We start from the raw sequence: 22,934 nt of genomic DNA on the forward strand, positions 1-22,934 counted from the left end.
GCCCTGGGTTCGATTCCTCAGCACCACATAAGCAGAAAAAGAAGTGGTGCTGTGGCTCAAGTGGTAGAGTGCTAGCCTTGAGCTAAAGAGCTGAGGAACAGTGCCCAGGCCCAGAGTTCAGCCTCCACAACCAACAAAAAAAAAAAGAAAAGAAAAGAAATGCCAGGCATGGTAGTGCATGCCTATATATCATAGTTACACAGAAAGAAAATGTCAAAGGGTCAAACAGAGGCCAACTTAACAAGGAGTACAAGTTCTGAATGAAACCCTAAAATGAAAAGGTCTGAAGGTATGGGTTACATCATTGCAAAGCAAGTTCAAGTCCCTAAATAGAATCCTCAGTACTGTGAAAAGAAAAAAGAAAAAAAGAAACAGTCAAAATTGAATCCTACCTAGTTCCTGGGTGCCGGTTTTAAAATATGAGAGTATCATGAAAGCTAAACAAATGCCTTAGGATTTCATAAAATTTTTTTACACCTCTGTATCAAACGGCATCTCAATTAAAGCTGGTCATTGTACACACAGAAACTCCCCCTTCCACCCCCGCCCTGCTTTGGCTGGGTAGCTGATATATTTTCATTGGCATCTTAGTGGTTTCTGTTAATCATGTGGGTCCTGGACAAATGATTGCATGCCACCAAATTAAGTAGTCAATTGAAGGTCTGTCTCAATATTATGACAACTGTCCAGACTGGAAAAGAGTCACTGCTCAAAGAGACCCAGCAGCAAGCTGAATACAGGGAATGGCATCATGAGTGGCTTGTCTGAATGCCACTGGATTCTCCAAGGCTCATTTTGAAATGATGCTGAAAACCCAATATCTCCAAGGCAGATCCTGGAATAAATTTAAAACTGAAGGGAACAGTTGCATGAATGAAAGAGAATGAAAGAAAAAGCCTTCCTCTCCAAGGACCATGAGCAATTCCCAGGGTATGCTCACTGCAAAAATATGACAGAATGCCAAATTTGCTTTAATTAGACAGAAGTAAACAGCCCTCTCATCATGTTTACATAGGAGTACAATCAGCCAGCTTTCTCCTGGCATGACCCTGGAACCACTCGATTAAATTCCAGTGAATAACTGTTTTGTTTTGTTTTTATGAATGAAATGCCATTAGTGTGAATCCTGAGAATAATTCTTTCTTTTAATCTGATTCTTTGGCTGCGACCTGAGAAGGACCAATGATCAAACACTACTTCCCAATTTTAAATTAACTGATGATAATTTCCAAGGCTAGAATACTCAGAGCTCTTCTTCTTAAAGAGCTGGCCTTCTTCATTTTAAAACTGTCCTCTAGCCAGGTGCCAGTAGCTCACGCCTATAATCCTAGCTACTCAGGAGGCTCAGATCTGAGAATCACAGTTCAAAGCCAGTCTGGACAGGAAAGTCCATAAGACTCTTATCCCCAATTAACCACCAGAAAACCAAAAGTGGTGCTGTGGCTCAAGTGGTAGAGTATTAGTCTTGAGCTAAAGAGCTGAGGGACAGCACCCAGGCCCAGAGTTCAAGCCCCATGATCGACTAAAAGAACAAGCATACTTTCTTCCTCGGGTACAAATACTAGCTCCATGTCAACTTACAAGGTAAAACCCTAATTAAGGGTTATCTTAAGAATTCTCAAATTTTTAATTTTTAAGGATTTTTTAAATGTTTATATTTTAATACTTGTAGATAAGGTATTTTATCCTTTGGGTCTTTTTTTTATTATTATTGTTAAGTAGTTGTACAAAGGAGTTGCCATTTAACAAAGCAGGGTACGAATACAATATATCTGATGTCACCTTTTCAACATTCTCCCACATACATACCTTATCCACCCTTCCCTCACTCTTTGTCATTCTGTAGGCAGCCATTCATTGGATTCTTGTCTGCATGGTCCCCCTCCTCTCCTCTTCATTTGTTTCCCTCTTTCCCCTTGACCCCATCCCCTCTTTGCGAGTGAGTACTTGCTTCCTGGTGTTTTGTTTTGCTGAACTTTGATTTTTGTCTTTCTAAAGCATTAGATACTACTGGAGTTCTCCCTTGAACCTACCATATTTCCATTAATACATTTGTAATTTATGTTTTTAAACTTAATTTTTTTTTATTTTACATCTTTGAACCTCTTGCCTGGGACAAGTTCCTAAGACATTTTGTGTATTCTCCAGAAGTAGACTCTATTTCTAATTTTGAGCAGTTGGGATAGCTTGGGAAAGCAGTGAGCATTTAGTATAACTAGAAGTGTTACTGTGACAGAGATAAGCTGGCTGTGACCAGGTCCCTGAGATGCACACCACCGTCACCATAGGCAATTTACCTCTCATATGTCACTCAGCCACAGTCTGAATCTGTGGTATCCCCCAAATGCCTATGTGCTCAAGCTTCCCACAATGGAAAGTGACAGAAACTTTTTAGAGTGAAGCCTAAGGACAGGAAGTTAGGTCATTGTGAATATGCTTTTGAAGAAGGATGAGAGCCCCAAGCTTTTCCTCTGTCTTGCTTTGCATCCCAGTCATCACGAGCTCTCTATCATCACCAGCACATATTCTCTTCCATGACTCTCTACGTAATTTACTTCCATGATTTACGACGACACAGCCAATTTGGCCATAGACTGGACCTCCAACGCTTGTGAACTAAAACAAATCACATCTCTGTATGAGCTGATTACCTCAGGTGAATGTGACCAGAATGGAAAACTTTCATGCTCCGTATGTAAATCCTGATACTTGTATAAATCTAGATACCAACCCTTCCTGGGTCCTTAAGGTTCAATTCATATCTTCCACTTCATTTCTGCATAGCCTGCACCATCATCTTTCTTCTAAGATATCAGAATTCTCATCTGTCTAATACAAATTGGGGGGCGGGTAGTTGTTGTTATTGTAAAGATGCTGTACAGAGGAGTTACAGTTACATAAGTGAGATAATGAGTATATTTCTTTTTGGACAATATCACCCCTTCCCCTGTTCTCTCCCAGTTTTTTTCCCTCCTTTCTCCACCCACAAATTGCACAGTTCATTTTCAACATAGTATCTAATGAGTATCACTGCTGCATTTGTTCACCTTTTTTCCCTCCATTTCTGTGCGTCCTTCCTACCTTCTCAAAGACAGATAAAGAAACAAACAAGATAAAAGGAAATGAAAACAAAAGCAGTGACAAAAAAGCCTCTTTTCATTTCCTGAAGTTCATTTTGATAGTTGTATATGATCAGAGGCATATCAAATCAATACTGCACCTTTGTGATCCCCTCCTAAGTATCCTCACTCCATGTGAATGCCCAGCAACCTGTATAATTTATCATGTCCTAGAGCATTTTTTTTGCCACTCAGTATGTTTACTGGTAGATTTATAGGAGCATTCTAGCTACCACAAATAAAGGAAACCATACAACGTATGTTTCTTTGGGTCTGGCTTACTTCACTTATTATTATTTTTCCAGTTTTTCCATTTCTGTACAAATGGTACATCATCATTCTTACTGATAGATGAGTAGAAGTAAGAATGGCCAATAGTCACATGAAATGCTCAACATCTCTGGCCATAAAAGAAATGCAAATCAAAACAATACTGAGCTTATGTATCACTCCAGGTAGAATGGTTACTATCAAGAAAACTAATAATAACAAATCTGATGTGGCCAGAAGGGACTGCTACTATAACTATAGATGGAAACGTAAACTTGTTCAACCACCATGGAGATTCCTCAAAAGACTAGAGATAGAGCTTCCCTATGACCCAGCAATTCTACTCCTAGACATTTATCCAATAGAACACAAAGAAGCCCACACTAAAGCTACCAGCACAACCATGTTCATTATAGCATTGTTTACCATAGGTAAAATATGGATCATGAAAATGTAGTGTAGTGTTTATATATATATATATATATATATATTTATATATATATATATATAGAGAGAGAGAGAGAGAGAGAGAGAGAGTTTTAAACCAGATTATCTGGTAGATCCTTTAGTGTCTGTTTAGTCCTCTTCATATTCAATTGATTATCTTTATTTCTGTTTGCTTTCGTAGTTATCATGTTTGCCTAATTTCATCATTGGCTTATCATGGTTTAAACTACTATCATTTTCTCCCCCAACTTATCTGCATGTACTGGACTAGTACTTGTTTGTCCACAGAGAGTTTTTAATCTATAGCCTTGGTAGAATCAGCAATTGTATCCTTTTCATTCTCTAAACCTTCCAAGTGTTCAGAATAAATTACATAATTCCTATGCATCAGAACAGAGTTCCATTGTTAATTTCTTGTTAATTGTTTGCTTATCCCACAGAATCTCAATTCTCAATGATTGGACACTGTCCAACTGCTCATTATTACACTCCCTGAGTACAGTGCATATTACTCACTCATGTATGTGGTCATAACAGGAAAGAATACTTAACTTGCAAATGTTCACTGGCAGTTAAGTAAGAAATGACAGCTTGAGGAATCTGACTAGGTTTTGTCAAACTTGGTGACAAAGATTGCTGCTTATAGGAAAACTAAAATTATAAAATTTGCAAACATAAACAAGCTTTAACAGGAAGAGAAAATGGAAGTCATCATTACTAATTTTCACTTTTCTTATTCAATAGTCTAATAATTATCATTACATCACCAGTAGAGATTAAGTACATTCCTTAATATTTTCTATAAAGAACACCCACAAATATACTAATACCCAGATTTCTAGCATTACAAGACTTGACTTCATGCTGTACAAACATAACTATGAGAAAACACAATTAATAAAGAGAATCTACTACTTAAGTATTGTATTTTTTAATGCTTTTCTTTTGTGCATGTCTTTGCTGGTACTGGAGATGAACTTAGGGCCTCATACGCTCACAGCTTTCTTGCTCATGACTGATGCTCTGGATGTGATTAAATCTATTTTTCTGTTGTGTTGCTGCCTATACTTTGAGTGTCACAGCTAAGAAAAAAAATCACCTAATCTAAGGTCAACAACACTTATACCTTTGTATTTTTCTAAGAGTTTGATTGTTTAAGTGCTCATTATTAGCTCTTTGATCTATTTTGAGTTAATTCTGTACATGGCATAAGTCAGAGTTCAACTTTTTCTCTTCTACGTAGGTATCCAGTTGATAGCCAAGCACTGTATTTTGAAAAGACTATTCTTCCTTTAATGCATTGTCTCTAACTTTGCCAGAAATCAGCTGACTAACTCGGCACTCAAGCTTGTAATCCTAGTTACTCAGGAGGCTGAGATCTGAGGATGAAGGTTTGAAGCCAGCTGGGCCTTGTTTCCAATTAACCACCTGAAAACTGGAAATGGTGCTGTGGCTCAAGTGGTAGGGAGCTAGCCTTGAGAAAAAAAAAAGCCCAGAGACAGCACCAAGGCCCTGAGTTCAAATCTCATGATATACACAACATACACACACACACACACACTCACACACACACACACAAATCAGCTGATGGTATTTGGGAGGAATGACTCCTGGACTGTAAATTCTACCCCATTGATGAATATAATTTTTCCTATCCTGGCACTAGACTATATCAATTATGGCTTCTGATAAGTATGCAACTGGCAAGTCTGATTCTTACAATTTGATTCTCCTTCAACATGCTGGGCTATCTGATGTTTTATGCAGTCCATATGAGATATAAGATTCACTTCTCAATTTCTACAGCATGATAGCTGGGATTTTATAATGACTGCATTTTATCCATAGATCAATTTGAAGTATTATCACCTTAAAAAGTCTTCAAATCTATGAACACAAGATATCTTTCTAAATATTTTGATATTGTTTCATTTTCTTGGATTTTTATTTTAGTTTTAAGTATGAAAGTCTTATACATTTTTGTTAAACTTATTTCTAATTATTGCACTTTGTGTTATACTATTAATTAATTTTTTTCTTAATTTTATTTTTGATTATTCACTGATACTTCATGGAGAGATAACAGATGTTTATATATTAATCTTATACCTTGCAACATTCCTGGTCTCATTCATCTATTATAATCTGCTGATGGATATCTTAAATTTTTCTATATATAAGATTTACATGCTGATCTGCAAATAAAGATAACGTTATTTTTCCTTTCCAAATAGATGTCTTTCATTTCTTTTCCTTATTTCTAATCACATCCTTTAGTAGTATTTTAAGTAGCAGCAGCAAAGTAGACATCTTGTCTTGATCCTGATCTTCAGTATTATAAATGCAGTCAACACCAATGCAATGATTGCCAAATGCCACTCATTGGTACAATAATGAAAGCCAGATGTACTTAGTTTCCCAGTGATAAAAGAAAATATTAAGTGACTATATGACATAAATAAGTAAGGCAATCAGCACTATTGCATATACATATAATATATATTATATTAGTCTATATATATATATATATATATAACATATATATACTAGTCTGTCCAACTATAGACCTGACATAATTAGCTAGATGATATATATATAACTATATTCATTATATATAATATTATATATGTAACAGAAAGCTAGTTTTTAAAGCAGGAAGATAAAGCCACTTTAGGAGCAGAGAATCCAGAGGCATAATCCTAGACAAAATTCCTCCCAGGCAGAAGGAAAGAGAATTGCAAAGGCTCGGAATTAGATTTGTTTTCTTATGTCTGGCCAATATGAAGTTCCTTCCTTAAACTGAAGGATAGGAGATAATCCTTGCATTTCACTAACTGTTTTATGTTTTCTGCCCATGAAAAACAAGATCTAAGTTAATGGAACATTAAGACATGAAAATAGCTTGGTCCCTGGATAATTCTCTTAACTTTCCTGGAAGTAACTTTCCTGGGGAAAGCATATACATGAGATCCACTTTGGGACCATAAAGATTTTACAAAAACAACTTAGCAATGGAAGCATATTAATGATCTTCTGAGATTTCTTATAAGTACCGCACACTAACCGATTGCGCCACTGGAGCTCCTCTTCTGAGATTTCTTTGGTTGAGTTTTGCCTTCTTTTATTTTAGGAACTATCTCTCACTGGATTAGAAATGCTTACTCATATTCATTAGTTTATGCTCTTGTAAAAAAAAATCTATATTTTGACTCTTTCACCCCAAAGTACCAGAGAATTTGATGCTAGGAAATGTAAAGTTGTTTCTCTGAAATAGACTAGAGCATACTTCCAACCCTAACCATTCAGATTTCTGTCCCCACATCTTGTCTGGTGTGTTAAGTGTAAAAGAATCAGAAATATATGAATTACATTTCCATTAAAGCACATATACTCTTAATAGAGAAGAAGAAGGAAATAAAACAGCTGACCCACAGCTAGGTGCTAGAGGTTCATGTCTATAATCCTAGCTACTCAGGAGGATGACACCTGAGGATCACGGTTCAAAGCCAGCCCCAGCAGAAAAGACATCATGAAACTCTTATTTCTAATTAACTACTCAAAAAACCAGAAGTGGAGCTGTGGTTCAAAGTGGTAGAGTGCTAGCCTTGAGCAAAGCAGCTCAGAGACAGCACCCAGACCCCAAGTTCAAGCCCCACAACCAACAATAAAAAAAAATAGCTGACCCACTGTGGTTCAGTGTTTGAGAACCTACAGGTTTTGGAGAAGAGTGGATGAACCCCAAAGACAGCCCCATCTTTCTATCCCAAAGGAGGAGGAACATGCTAGCTTTCATTTCACTATAAAAGAGTGTTTACTGGATCACTGGTAAGTCTTTTTGTCACCCAAAAAGTCCCAGCTAAGGATTAAGAAGGAAAACGTTCATGAGCGGGCTTAGACTTGCCTGAAATATACAGAACATTTTGAATCTACTTGTTTCCAAGTTCATGACTGTCAGTCATTCACAGCAGTCTACAACAATCATTTTCAATCACAACTATGGAAAGGGTTTTCCTCCCCTTCCTCCCCACTGACCACTGCTATCAGAGCAACCCTCCCCTCAAAGAAAAAAAAGAAGAGAAAAAGAAACTAACATTTTCAACATTTTTAGCACTGTCGGATCCATAATTGTTATAATTTGATGTTGTTTAGGAAAGGAGGAGGCTGAGTAAGTTGCGTTCCCAGACTTAAAATTACAATGTCATTCCTGGTGACACAATGAGCCCTTTCACCTACCATTGTGTCCTAGGAAATGACAATTCCATAGAGCCTGGGCCCTGTGGCTACGGGCTATTGCTGAGCTTTAGTCAGAGGTCCAGACTTTGAGTCAGCACTTCCGGTCGCCGCAGGAAGTAATCTTCACCGCTATTCCCAGGGCACCATAATGCCCCTCAGATATGAGAGCCTCCATATATTGCATAACTGTAGTATTCAGTCCCAAATACCTACTGGTCCGTGTTGCTACTTCAGCAGGAGGCCTCTGCCTCTCTGATTCTTAGGCAGAACAGAACCCCTTTTCGATTTAGAGCCAGTGTCCCACAAGGAATATACTGGCTTCTTCCACTTCAAAAAAGCCTTCCTTTTAAGGACATCATCTACTTTCCATTTCTTTGACCAAGACTGCAACTCCAAAATCTTGATTCCTACTCATCACAAAGAGGTATGTTTTTCATAACTGTAAAGCTCCAAGCCAAAAACCATATTGCCTTCCAATAACTCCTGCTCTCAGATACTCATGATGATGACCTGCCTCAGAAAATGGCCCAGTTAGGGTCAAAATAGAGAACAGACCTTTGCATTTTCAGTTACAGAGGACAATCAGAAACAACCGAAGCAAATAGATGTGCATATGCTGCTATGTCTAGACCTGAGGTTAGTCAGACCTGGTCATTGTTGCCAGACCTCTACAGGACTCTTGGAGTTTAGAGTGGAAGCTGTCAAATCCACTTTCCTTTTTATTCGTATGTTGCTTTTACTTTGAAGTTCAAGTTTCTAATGTTGAGGGTTTTGTGTTGGTGTTGTTGGCAACCATGGGTAATAGATGGCTTCTTGAACTGTTATTTTTTTAATGGTATTGAAAATCTTACAGTTTACTAAATTCACTTGAACTTCCCAGATCAGTTCTCAGGACGGGAGGCTTTCTAGATCCCTGGCCATCTGTGCTCTAGTTGTACCCTTTCTGATCTCTGATTTCTCTCCTTAGGGACGGCTACCGCTGATTCTGGCCCCCACGTCATACACGCGGCTCCATGTGCTACTCCCTCTGCCTGTCATGCTCTTCTGAGTGCTGCGTGCAGTGTGGCTCACTCCATTCCCCCTCTGTAAAAAAAAAAAAAAGCAGTTAGAAAAGCCAGGTTCGTCTCTTTCCCTCATCTCCTGTCCCTGCCTGTCCCACGTTAGAAGTTTCTTTACAACTTATTGCCATATGGTATGTGACTGACAGATCAACTCTCTCTTATCTTAGATTCACAAATGCAAACATCATTTTAACAAAAGCAGGGCTGGGAAGGTGGCTCAGTGGTAGAGCGCTTGCCTTGCATGCATGATGCCCTGGGTTTGATTCCTCAGCACCACATAAGCAAAAAGAAAAATGCCAGAAGTGGCGCTGTGGCTCAAGTGGTAGAGTGCTAGCCTTGAGCTGAAGAGCTGAGGGACAGCGCCCAGGCCCAGAGTTCAGGCCCCATGACTGGACCCAAAAAAAAAAAAAAAAAGCATTCACTTTTTGTTCACTCTGATAGCAAAGAGATTCCTATTTAGTGTCTTTCCTATTGTGTCCACTTGATGGACAGAACCTCAGAGCCTCTATGCAGCCTCAAAGAGAAAGCTAACAGGTGGCTGCCTCTAAGATGTAGCAGGGGAGATTAAAAGGCAGGTTATACCTCAGCATGTTCCCTACACACACACACACACACACACACACACACACACACACACACACACACACATACACATACACGGGCACCCAGTAAATAACAATTTAGTGTAGTGGTATGCCCTTTATCTAAAAGCTCATCTTGGGCTTTATGAATTCCTTATGATTATAAATAATGCTAATATAGTAGGAAGAGAATGATACTCTCTTCCCTCTCAAGATTAGATCCAAGTAATAATAATCATAATAATTGTAAACATTAGATAGTAGTTATGGTGTGCTAGGGATCTAATAGAACAGGAACGAGCAAGATTGCAATAGAAGTGAGACAAAACAAGGAAGGGAGGGAGGGAGGGAGGGAGGGAGGGAGGAAGGAAGGAAGGAAGGAAGGAAGGAAGGAAGGAAGGAAGGAAGGGGTTGGGATATAGCTCAGTGGCAAAGCATTTGCCTAGCAAGTGCAACATCCTGGGCTTGATCCACAATTCCAAAAAGGAAAAAGAAAGAAAGAAAGAAAGAAAGAAAGAAAGAAAGAAAGAAAGAAAGAAAGAAAGAAAGAAAGAAAGAAAGAAAGAAAGAAAGAAAGAAAGAAAGAAAGAAAGAAAGAAAGGAAAGAAAGAAAGAGAAAGAAAGAAAGAAAGGAAGGAAGGAAGGAAGGAAGGAAGGAGAAAGAAGGAAAGAAAGAAAAGAGAAGGAAAGAAAGAGAAAGAAAGAGAGAGGAGAGAGAGAAAGAGAGGAAGAGAGAGAAAAAGAAAGAGGGAAAGAGAGAGAGAAAGAGAGGGAGAAAGAGAGGGAGGGAGGGAGGGAAGGAGAAGGAAGGAAGGAAGGGAAGAAAAGAAAGAGAAAGAGGAAGGAAGGGAGGAGGTGAGAAAAATGAAGGGAGGGGAGAAGATATGCAATGTATATCAGCATATAATGTACATTTGTATATATGGATATACATGCACACACACTCCAAAAATGCACATAAGTACATGCTGCATTTTATAGATGAGGATTCTCGGACAAAAAGAGACTAACATACTGGGCTATTGTCATATAGCTAGAATAGCTATACGGTTCTGGGATTTAGAACTAAGTTTCCTGCTTTTAGAGCTCCTATTACATGATGCATTTCTTCTTCTAGAAGTATTCATATTCCTTTCACAACTACAGGGATAAAATCTCCACAAGAATTTTTTCAGTGTCTAGAAAAAATTAATGACAAAGAAGCCATATCCCTGTAATCTCAGTTACACATATAGGAAGATCATTGTCTGACATAAACCATAGGGAAGAAATGAGACCCTACTGAAAAATAACTAAAGTAGAAAGGTCTGGAGATATGGGTCAAGTTAAACCCCAGTTCTGCAATGAATGTGTGTGTGTGTGTGTGTGTGTGTGTGTGTGTGTGTGTGTGTGTGTGTGTGTGTGTAAAATAGGACAATCAACCATTTTAACTTAATTGATATATATAGCACAGTACATGGAACAACTATATAATTACAAGGTTTTTTCCCAAGCCCTTGTGAAATATTTAATGAGATAGATGAAATTCCAAAGAGGGAAGCCAACCTCAACAATTTCAAGTAATCAAAATCCAAAGGGACAACAGTGAAAATAAAATAAGTGCTAACAAAATTGTATTGTGAGCCTTCAAATATTTTGAAATTAAACCAGAATATGATAATAAACCAATGAATTAAAAATGTAGCAATGAAAATTGATAAGTATTACAAAATAATCATAATCATAAATAGGAGTATAAAAAGCAATACTAAGAGAGAAATTAGTAACGCTACCAAATATAGTCACTAAACATAGTAGACAAGAAAAATAAGATTAATCAAATATAAGACTCTCCTGGATGTGCATTGGGAGTCATCTTCAAGTCTGTGGGCCTGGTTACCCAGGGAAACTTGTAGGACTTGCCTACAAGTCCTAACACAACCCTGGGACCCAACTCAGCACCAACACTGGTCTGTGGGACCTGACAGATGTGCTCCAAAGTTATGACAGGCCTGCAAGGGAGACAACCTGCCCTGGATCCCACAGTTTCCAAGTTGCAAGCCTGCAAGTGTGGGTTGGGTACCTGCCACTTCCCTAGAGGATGCCGAAGTGGGTAGGACATTTTCCTGGCACAGCCATAGGCTTCGTTGTCAGATGACACGGTGTGACTCCCAGTCTCTAAGCCTCAGTTTCCCAGGGTGTAAAAATAAACATAAAAAGCATTGGGTTTCCACGTTGTACATGTGTGTCACATGTGCACTATGTGCTGGGCACTGTGCTCCATGATAGGGACAGATAGCAGACAGATTTCCCCACATCCAGCCTAAGGGAGGGACAGGGTGTTGTGAGCAGGCAAGCACAATACAGTGTGACAAGCACTCTGACTGTGGAAAGGCCTCTTTCTTCTTCCTATAGTAACTCATAACAACCTCCACATGCTTTAAAGAAACACCAGGAAGTATACTTGAAAGGGATGGGGTGGGGTCAAGGAGAAATCAGTAAAGGAATGAAGAGGAGAAGAGGGGGAGAATTTAAAATTTTAATGTCTATTCTACAAATTTAAGAAGAGGGAAGGGGGGATAGGGGAGGAATGAGTGAGAATGTTAAAAGGGGAGACATTGATCGAGATACGTTGTATTGCTTTATTAAATGGCAACTCCTTTGTACAACTAGTTAAAGTCAAAACATATTTTTAAATAAAAAATAAGATTCTCCTGAAGCTAGAAAAAAATAGCTTAACACAGAAGAAAGTAAAGGGAATAACAGAAAGAAAGAAAAATGTTACAAATAAAAAGAAATCAAAATACAAAAAACCCACAAAAACCTTTCTCCTGTGAAAAGATTTAAAAATGTAAGACTGATCAATAGGAAATGATATAAAATATAAGCTACCAATATCAGAGATGAGGATATTGGTACCTTATATTTTGTATCATTTTATATTATCATTACAACTTCTACAGATATAAATGAATGAATGAATTGTGGACAAGTTTTTGCCAGGGCATTCTACAATAAAATATTTTTTAATTTTATTGCTAGGGTGATATACAGAGGGGTTACAGTTACATAAGTAAGGTAGTGATTACGTTTCTTGTCTAATTTGTTACCCCTTCCCTCATTTTTCTCCCTCTTTCCCTTCCCCCAACCTCCTGCCCCCAAGTTATACAGATCATTTCCAACATAATGGCTTGTGACTATCACTGTTGTGTTGGTTCCCCCTTTGCCCTTCGTATCACCATTTTGTTGTTCTTCCTTTCCCTAGTTCAGATAAATTTATATACAATACCCAAGGTAATTCAAACTCTGAAAGACAGCAATTGCCAAACAGGTGTACCCAGCAAAACTAATATCCACAATTGATAGCAAAACTGAAATCTTTCATGATAAAAACTAAAGGAATTCATGAACACTAAACCAGAACTACAAAGGATACTAAAAGGAAGCCTACAATCTGAAGAAAACTTTACAACTTGGGGTAGCAAGGGAGTAGGCAGGGTCAAACGGGCGAAAATGAGGGAGGAAATAACCCTGTTCAAAAAGAAATGTATTCATGACCTTACCTATGTAACTATATCCCTCTGTACATCAACTTTACAATAATTTTTTTTAAATCAAAGTCAAGGAAACACAGCACTGAATAAAATCACTAACCCAAGAAGAAGAAAGAAGCACAGCACCGGATGCCAGGAAATATGACATTTTTCCCCATAGTAGTGCTAAACATCAGTAGGCTCAACTCACAAACCAAAAGACATAGAGCAGCAGATTGAATAAAAAAATAAAATCCGACCATTGCTTTCTCCAACAACCTCAGTTCACAGTCAAAGACAAACATAAACTCTGAGTGAAAGGATGGAAAAAGATCTTTCATGCAAATGCACCCTGCAAGAAGACTGAAGTAGCCATTCTGTTAGCTGATAAAATCGACTTCCCATTAAAATCAGTATGGAGAGACAAGAAAGGCCTTTACATATTAGTAAGGGGAATGATCTATGAAGAGGAAATCACAGTGGTTAATATTTACACACCAAACAATGGAGTACCCAAGTACATTAAACAAAAAATCTTCGACTTACAGAATGTGATAGACCACAATGCAGTAATAGTGGGAGACTTGCACCCTCTACTCTGACCAAAGGAGGACAAGTCAGCCAAAACAAAAGATCAGCAAAGAAGCTTCTGAATTAAATGACCCAATAACCTAAACACCCAGCAACCACATAATTCACAATCTTCTCATCTGCCCATGGAACATTTTCCAAAATTGACCAAAACTTAGGACACACAGCAGGCCTGAACAAATACAAAAGGCTTGAGATAACTCCTTATATCCTATCTGATCACAATGGAATTAAACTAGTTAACAACAAAACATGCCACACAAAACACACAAACACATGGAGACTGAACAACACACTGCTGAACAAGACATGTATCACTGAAGAAATAAAGGAGGAAATCAGAAATGCCTTACAATTCAATGAAAGTGAAAACACATCATAGGGGAAACTTTGGGAAATTGTGAAAGCAATGTTGAGAGGAAAGTTCTTAGCTCTAAATGAGACATAAAGAAAACAGAAATGAGCAAGTGAATAGCCTCATGGTACAACTAAAGCTGCTAGAGGAACAGGAACACACCAACCCCAAAATGAGTAGGCAGAGAGACACAGTAAAGAATAGGACAGAAATCAATAAGATAGAGACTCCCAAAACTATATATAAAATCAACCAAGCCAGGCGCCGATGGCTCATGCCTGTAATTCTAACTACTCAGGAGGCTGAGATCTGAAGATCGAGATTCCAAACCAGCCAGGGCAAAAAGTCCGTGAGACTCTTATCTCTAATAAACAACTACAAAACTGAAGGTGGCATTGTGGCTCAAGTGGTAGAGCACTAGCCTTGAGCTGAATAGCTAAGGGACAGCACTCAGACCCAGAGTTCAAGCCCCAGGACCACACACACACACACACACACACACACACACACAAAAATCAACCAAACAAAAAGCTGATTCTTTAAAGACTCATAAGAAAATTAGGAATAGCAGAAAGTCTTATGAAGTGCCTGATTAACATATCAACTAGAAGATAAACCTCCTAGTTAGTGATAATACAGAAAAATGTCACCTGTCTACTGTTCAACATTTCAACAGTTTACCTCTTCGGGTAAACTGTGAAAGCAAAGAAAATAAAGACCGATTAGGCCCAATTATGAGGCTATATTAATTTAAACAATGTAGTATTGACCCCAAAATAGGATAAAATGACTATGCAAAATGGAACGTGGTATAGACCCACACACTCATACTACACTTCACTTATGAGTTGTCAGTGGGGGTGAGGAAGATGGCCACGTTAACCAACAGTATGCTGGCTTGGTTGGAGAGGCAGAAGAACAAAATGAGTCATCCTCAAAATACTGGAAAGTTTGGAGCTGTTGTGGCCTGCCTTGTTTACGTTACACCAGCCTAGTCTATTGCAAGGTCTCCGCCACTCACTGGCTTCTGCTTACCTGATCCAATGTTGCTAAAACTCGTTTGTTAAGTTGTTTATTTCTCCTTTGTATTAGGATGTCTGTCCATATGATAACCCATCTTTCCCAACACTCTTAAACCTCCTACACCAAACATGACCTCTAGATGTAAGCAGGTCAGCCACAGAATCCTGTTCAGAATTATTTCCCAAGCTGCCTGAGGTACCTGCAGTGTTCGATGATGAATTTGGAGTGAAAGAACCAAGGGGAGGGAAATGGCATCAAACCCAGATACACATGAAGTGAGTAATGCTCATCTAGCCAACATAGACTTCACAGTGAAGCAAAGAGAGAGGAGAGCGAGCGAGCGAGCGAGAGAGAGAGAGTAATTTGTCAAAGTTCCATGAGTTTGGATTCAATCTGAACCATATGTAGCTCCAGATTAGATCATATTCTTATGATAAAATTACTAATTTTGTCTTCAATTCTGTCTGTTACTCAGTATTTCCATGATCTCCTAGTAGCTGATCTCATGCATTATTTATTTGGTCTGTATCTCTCTGAAGATAAGGGACTTTGACTGCGGTCCTGAAGTTTCAATATTCAGTTAGGAAGGTATCCGTAGAAACACAGGAGAGTCAAGCGCACACTGACCCTGGAACCTGAAGAGCAAGCATCCTCAGTTGCTAGCAGTATGACCATCCCTTCCCTGGGTGTCTAGGCCTTCTTCTCTGTGAAATGAGATTCACAGAAGTATCTCTCTGGTTGATTTGTTTTGTGAAGTAAGACATAAGCAGTCAGGTCCTTAATACCTTGTGCCTGGTACTTAGTGACAAAGGGAAATAATTAATATTTTTTGATAGTTATAACCATGCAGAAAAGTCTTGCTTCCTAAACACTGGCTTTTGCGAATTGCATTATCAGCCTGGGGTTTTCATTCCTTGTGGTATTTTACAACAAATTACTATGTTTCTGAGCTTTTACGGCTCAGTTTTTATCACAAGAGAGGGCAAAGGGTGACTTGCTTTTCTAAGCAGAAAGCAGAACAGGAAGTAAAACAGAGTGGTAAAAATAGAGCTTGTGTTTCAGAGCCATGGCATTGGTTTCCAACCCCTTGTTGCTGTCACTCAACTGGGCAAGCTTGTAAGGAGTGACTAGATTCCTCTCCACCATCAACCTCCTAAGAGGATTGCTAGGGTGAACTAAGAGAATTCACTGAAATCATTTGCCATGTGTTTTATGTACCTACTAAGTCATTGGCCACTGTGTTATTAGTGTAGGGTTACTTCAATTCACTGGTAAATTGCACTTTCATAAATCAAAATACTTTACTGTCTTTTAATTAGCAGTAGCAGAAACTTTATGTCTCTTAACACAACACTGGTCATACCAATGAGACATTTGAAAACTTACCCTGGCAAATTGCTCATTGGAGAATGAGAGCTCCTCTGTATATCAATAATATACAAGCTTCAGGCATTCGCATATTAAAGTTCAGCTATGATGCATAAAATATGTGTATATATCTGAGGATCCCGGTTCAAAGCCAGCCAGGAAAGTCTGCAAGACTCTTATCTCCAATTAACCACTAGAAAACCGGAAGTGGCACTGTGGCTCAGTGGTAGAGTGTCTGCCTTGAGCTGAAGAGCTCAGGGACAGTGCCCAGGCCCAGAGTTCAAGCCCTACAACCGATAAAAATTTTTAAAAAGCAGGCAGTGAAATCCAGTTGTTGTTAATAACATACAAAGAGCCCGAAGCAAAGCAATCAGGGAAATAAATTATAAGGCAGTGGGTATATTGGCTCAGACCCAGTAACATAAGACATTCATTATACCAAGACACTGTAAATCTGTAACACTCTTTAAATCTCTCAGCTGGTTAATGTAAGATGAGAGAAAGTGTGTAAGTCAATAAAATTATCAGCTACATCTATATCCAAAGAATACAAAAGGCTCAGCAGCGGAAATATAGAGAGGTTAATAGCAATCATTTTTAATAAACACTTTAGCCTATACTATTCTACGCAAGAACCTCACATAAGCAGAAAATACTGAGCCTCTCAATGAGCCACTCAGTGAACCAGGTTTTTGAGTTGCCAGGACAGCTTACTGGCAGTCAGGTCATAGGGTACAAGGTTTTTCATGGGTTCAAATGTCAGGACAGTCCTTGGGGAAAGGGTATTTGAAGGATGAGTGTTGTATCACTACAGGCTGAGGCTCAAAAGCCAATTCTAGTTAAGGCTGATAACAGTTTCTGACATTTAGAGACATTTTATCCTTCAAAACTCTTGGATGGCTCAATTGCTTGCCTGGATTTTCTGTTTCTATGGAAACTGGAGATTTGAAAGTGTTCATATTAGTGGACTTCTTTCATTTCTTTCTGTTTTTGTTTTTTTTGAAACTTGACCCTTCCCTCAGAACCTTCTCTCCTGGGTTCAACAGTGATTGTGCTGTCCAAATCAGTATTGGCAACAGTCTCCCAAATGAGCTACCTGCTCGTGAGTATCCTAGACAATTGCACTGTGGGTATGGAAAGAACTTCTATTTGCATGTACTACATTCTGAAAGTAAGAAGAAAATTAAGTTTTAGCAATACTCCATGTGTAGTGTGGACATCAGTCCGCATAATGATGCCATGGATTAGAAAGAGCTGAACTCAGCCGTGAACTGGAGTGTCCTTTTAGGAGGCACAGTGGTCTGCAGGCCTAGAGAAAGGGAGTCGTGGCACCTGGGTCCTCTTTTTCTCTCTCATCTTGATGTAACATCACAGTTTACTTGCTCCCATTTTATGAGAATTATGATTTCTGCTATCCAGTTTCAACTAAGCTCCCTGTAATGGACAAGTAGCTTATGCAATCCATGCAAAGCAGCCAAGATTTGCAAATGTGCCACTAACGCAAACAAAGAATAGCTCTCTCTCTCTCTCTCTCTCTCTCTCTCTCTCTCTCTCTCTGTATATATATATGTATGTATGCATTATATATATATATATACATATATATATATATATATATATATATATATCAGAGTTGAAACAGGATAGCAGTCATAAGCAGGCAGCTCTAAAGCTAGACTCCCCAGGCTCAAATTCCTATAACAATGATGTACTTACAAAGTGAATTTGGGCAAATCACTTAATCTCACTGTGTATCCGTCCCTCCTTGTCACTTAGGAATGTAACAAGACACTCTCATCCCAACAACAATGGCTGTGAGGCCAATAAAATGAGTAAAACATTAAAAAGTAGCTTTTAGAGCTAGGTGTGGTGACACATGTCTGTAATCCTAGCACTCTGGAGACTGAAGAAAGAGGATTATGAATTAAAAGCTAAGCAGGCCACATAGTGATTTCCAGGCCAAGCTGAAATTTAGTCTCAAAATATTGACTACTAGCAACAAGGAAAACTGCACTTTTCCTCAGCATCCTTGGAATAAGCTACAGAAAATAGATCTGATCATCTAAAATTATCAAAAAAGAGTAGTTGTGATGTGTGTTCCTATCTTCTCTATAGCTAAAGTGATTTGGGTCATGGGATATAGTGAATAGTAATTGTGGTGTGTGGGTGCATGTGTGTGCTGTGTGCTGTGTATTTGTGTGTGTTCTGTATATGGCTGTATATATATGTGTGCATATATAAGAGAAACAAGTAGAACGTTATAGTTACAGAACAGTAAAGATTCTAGCAATTATCTTTGCATTTCTAAAGTCATTCAATACACAATGCAAAGTGAATCCCATTTGTACCTTCTTATGTAATAACAGAGAATAAAATAGCTTGTGTACCCTATGAGAATGCAAAGTTTGTTCCTTATAAAGTAAAAATAGCTAAGATAATTCATGGAAAGATTTTTTTGTCATAAAATTCTTCTGACAAACAAAGAAACTCAACTAATGATTTAAAGAAATAGCCATCAGTTGTTTATGTGTATTTATCTATTGGCCATTCTTACTTCTTCTGAGAGTCTCTCTTTAAGTCTTTAGCCCATTTATTGATTGAGTTGTTGAGTTTGGGACTGTTTATTTCGGGGGGGGGGTAATTTTTTACTTTGAAGTATGTTTTAGACATGAGGCCCTTTTCTGCCTAGCTAGTAAATACCTCCCTTTCTGTGGGCTTTCTATTCATCTTGCTAGCTATGTCCTTTGCCATACAGAAGCATTTCAGTTTGATTCAATCTCATTTATTGTCTCTCTTTGATTTGTTGTGATTCTGAATCTTTATTTAAGAATGGCCATTAGAAACATAAAGAAGTGTTCAACATCTCTGGCCATAAAATAAATGGAAATCAAAATAACATTGAGATTCTACCTCACTCCAGTTAGAATGGTCATTATCAAGAAAACTAACAATAACAAATGCTGGCAAAGATGTGGCCCAAAGAGAACTCTGCTACACTGTTGGTAGGAATGTAAATTTATTCAACCACTCTGGAAAGCAGTATGGAAATTCCTTAAAAAACTAAACACAGAGCTTCCCTATGACCCAGTAATCCCACTCCTGGGCATTTATCCAAATGACCACAAATCAGGTCACACTAAAGCCACCACTACAACCATGTTCATTACAGTATTCTTTACCATAGGCAACATAGGGAAACAACCCAAGTGCCCCTCAGTGGACAAATGGATCAAGAAAATGTGGTATATATACAGAATGGAATTCTACTCATCCATCAGAAAGCATGATATTGTACCATTCATAAGGAAATGGTAGGACTTGGAAAAAAAATTATACTAAGCAAAGTAAACCAGACCCAAAGAAATGTAGACTGCATAGTTTCCCTTATTTGTGGTTACTGGAATGTACCTAGAAATCTACAAGTAAACACGTGTGTGTGTGTGTGTGTGTGTGTGTGCGTGTGTGTGTGTGTGTGTGCATGTGTGAAATATATATACATATATATTTATATTGAAATGAACTCCAAGAAAAGGAAACAAGAGACACTTTTTAGTTGCCATTGTTTCTTTTCCTTTTGTCTCCTTTGTTACTTGGTTGTATTTGGGAGAGTAAAGGGGGGCACAGAAACGGTAGAACAAGGGTGAACAAATACACCAGATGCTTGATACTATGTGGGAAATGAGCTGTATGTCTTATGGATCAGGACAGAAGGGAAAAACTGAGAGAAGGGGAAACATGATTCAAAAAGAATTGTACTCATTATCTGATTCATGTAACTGTAACCCTTCTGTATATAACTCAACAATAGCAGTAAATAAAAATTAAATTAAAAAAGAAGTAGCCAACAGATTAGTAACAATGAGCTTTTCTATAGGTTGAATGGAAAAAAATCACCCACTTTTTACATTATCTTGGTTGAGCAGCTACTTTAGAGATTATCTTTCAATAACAAAACATACTTCAAACCAATACAAAACATGACATAACAAAGTATACTCTTAATGATAAATGCCTATACAGTTCCCAAGAAACATTGATGAGATTGTTCAATAAAGACTAACACTGAGGAAGAAGATGTGTTGAATGGAATAAAAGACCCCAATGTTAGTTGGCAGAGCTGGCATAGCATCTAACATAGATCACATTAATTTGGTGAGAGGAAGCCAGAGTTGAATATGTCCAATAATTGCCAGCTGCCATCACTGTGCTTGTTTTTATAGCTGTAGTATTACAAAATAAAGTAATTCTAAACTATGAATTACTTTATACCATGAAGTTTTTCTCATTCTTTTCCTGGCATATTTGAATTAATGGCACATTAATCTATTTCAATTTAAGTTGGGGGACATTTGTTCTTTTGAACAATGATCCACTCTTTATTGTGATGTCCAATGTTCAGTACAATTGTACTTCCCACCGTAGGTACAAACATTCAAACACATGCTCAGTCAACATTGTGATAGAACATTGCCTAAACCACAATGCAAATGCTAATTCTAATACATTTTAAAGTTGCTTAGGCTTTTCCAAGGAAAGGGTCTGTGTTGAAGTATTTAACATTTTCTAGATGAAAGATATTTCTCATGCCAAGGTTAAATGTCTCAAGCTACATTTCAAACCTATTTTTTTCAGTATAATATTTCTTAAAGTTATACACTGCTCCTGTGAAAGAATGCATATACCTAAGTAGGCAGTCTCCTTTGAGATGCTCTGGACTTTATTAAAATATTTATGAAAACAAAAAGCAAATGTGAGATGGGGCAGGAGAATAGAAGACACATTGTACTCAGAAACTTACCTGTTGAATTGAAACCCCTTTGTACAACTACTTAAAGATAATAAAAAGCAAAAATAAGCCAGGTACCCATGCCTCACATCTGTAATCCTAGCTACTAGGGAGGCAGTGATCTGAGGACCATAGTTCAAACCCATCCAGGGCAGGAAAGTCTGTGAGCCTCTAATCTCCAACTAACTACCAACAAGCTGGAAGTGGAACTGGTGCTAGCCATGAGGAAAAATATCTCAGGGACACTGCCCAATCCCTGAGTTCAAGCCCCAGGACCAACACACACCCCCCTCCAAAATGATTAAATACAAATAATAAATAAAAATGCAAAAGAAAAGCAAATGTGCAAGTATGAGTACTAACAGGTACATTTGAGGAGGTAAAGAACCAGGCTCCTTTAATGGGGTTGCTTGTGTGGTGGCATGCTAGCATGGTAGAGGCACGTGCACTGGCAGCTGTGGTGAACTGAAAATTTGTAGGAGCATTCCAGCTCCCAGCTCATGGGCTTTCACAGGTGGCAGAGTGTAGCAAGAACAGCGACTGTGGGAGTTCTGCCTGTTCTATTCCACAAACTCAGAAGAACCTTGAGACTAGGTGGGTTTGGAGTTAGTAGGTTTATTAGGGGGGGAAACTGTGGTTTGAATTGCCAGATTTTGAAAAGAGAACTCAAAGGAAGCATTCAAGATTGCCAAAGGTATATGAAAAGACACATACTAACATCACCAGCAGAAATCACCAATTTCACACACATTCGGATAAGGTGGCTACGGTTGTGTTAAGCCTCACTAATGTGAGGCTTTCTTAACAATTCTTTTAAATCCAGTCTTGTGATCATTTGCCTAATTCACTCATGGCAATGTTTGTTGTTGTTGTTAGGGGAAAAAAATCACCACGCAGTGAATTTTTGTCAGGAAAACAAAATGATATGGTATGTCCATTTTGAAAAGCAAACAATCTGGCAGTTTCTTTAAAATGAAAACTGGAATCACCATAGGATAGCTAACATATGACCCAGTAATTGTGCTTCAGAGTACATGTCTATACAAACTGTCTATGAGGAAAGGGACTCAGGGAGGTACCTATGGGCACTCATTCATGGGGAATTATCCAAATAATCAAATGCTAGCAAGGACCCAGATCCATAGGTAGAAAAGCATGGTCTATACATATAAAAGAATATTACTCAGACCTCTTTCTGGTTCATAAATGTGATGATTGGGTTCTCACATGCTTGTATGATATATGCCTCCCTCAAACCTCATTACCACGTGAACACAATACCTGTCTGGTGTGAAGGAAGAAAAGGATATCACTCAGTCTTCAAAGGGAGTAAATGTTGACAGTATAGATCAATCTTGACAACATCCTAAGTGAAATGTGGCAGCCACAGAATAACAAGCACTATATGATCCCATCCTTATGAACTACTTATAGCAGTCAGATTCATCCTAACAGAAAATAGATTTCCAGGACTTGGAAAGTGATAAGAAATGATTATTCTATTACTATAGAATTTCAGCTTTTGGAGAGGGAAAAGAATCCACATGTTACTGATGGAGAAGTTCATAGATGATATCTCTTAGTCCTT

The 22,934-nt window shown here is 38.3% G+C and overlaps 1 non-coding gene across 1 annotated transcript; it reads left to right on the forward strand.

Annotated features, from left to right (window-relative positions):
* The first annotated feature begins 22,533 nt into the window (after nucleotides 1-22,533).
* Nucleotides 22,534-22,637, forward strand: LOC122094981. The gene has a single exon (XR_006144986.1). It is a non-coding gene; the product is annotated as a small nucleolar RNA U13 (small nucleolar RNA).
* Nucleotides 22,638-22,934: the final 297 nt, after the last annotated feature.

Source organism: Dipodomys spectabilis, unplaced genomic scaffold, assembly GCF_019054845.1.
Source record: "Dipodomys spectabilis isolate Male_0828 unplaced genomic scaffold, ASM1905484v1 ptg000329l, whole genome shotgun sequence".
In the NCBI taxonomy this organism is placed as follows: Eukaryota; Metazoa; Chordata; class Mammalia; order Rodentia; family Heteromyidae; genus Dipodomys; species Dipodomys spectabilis.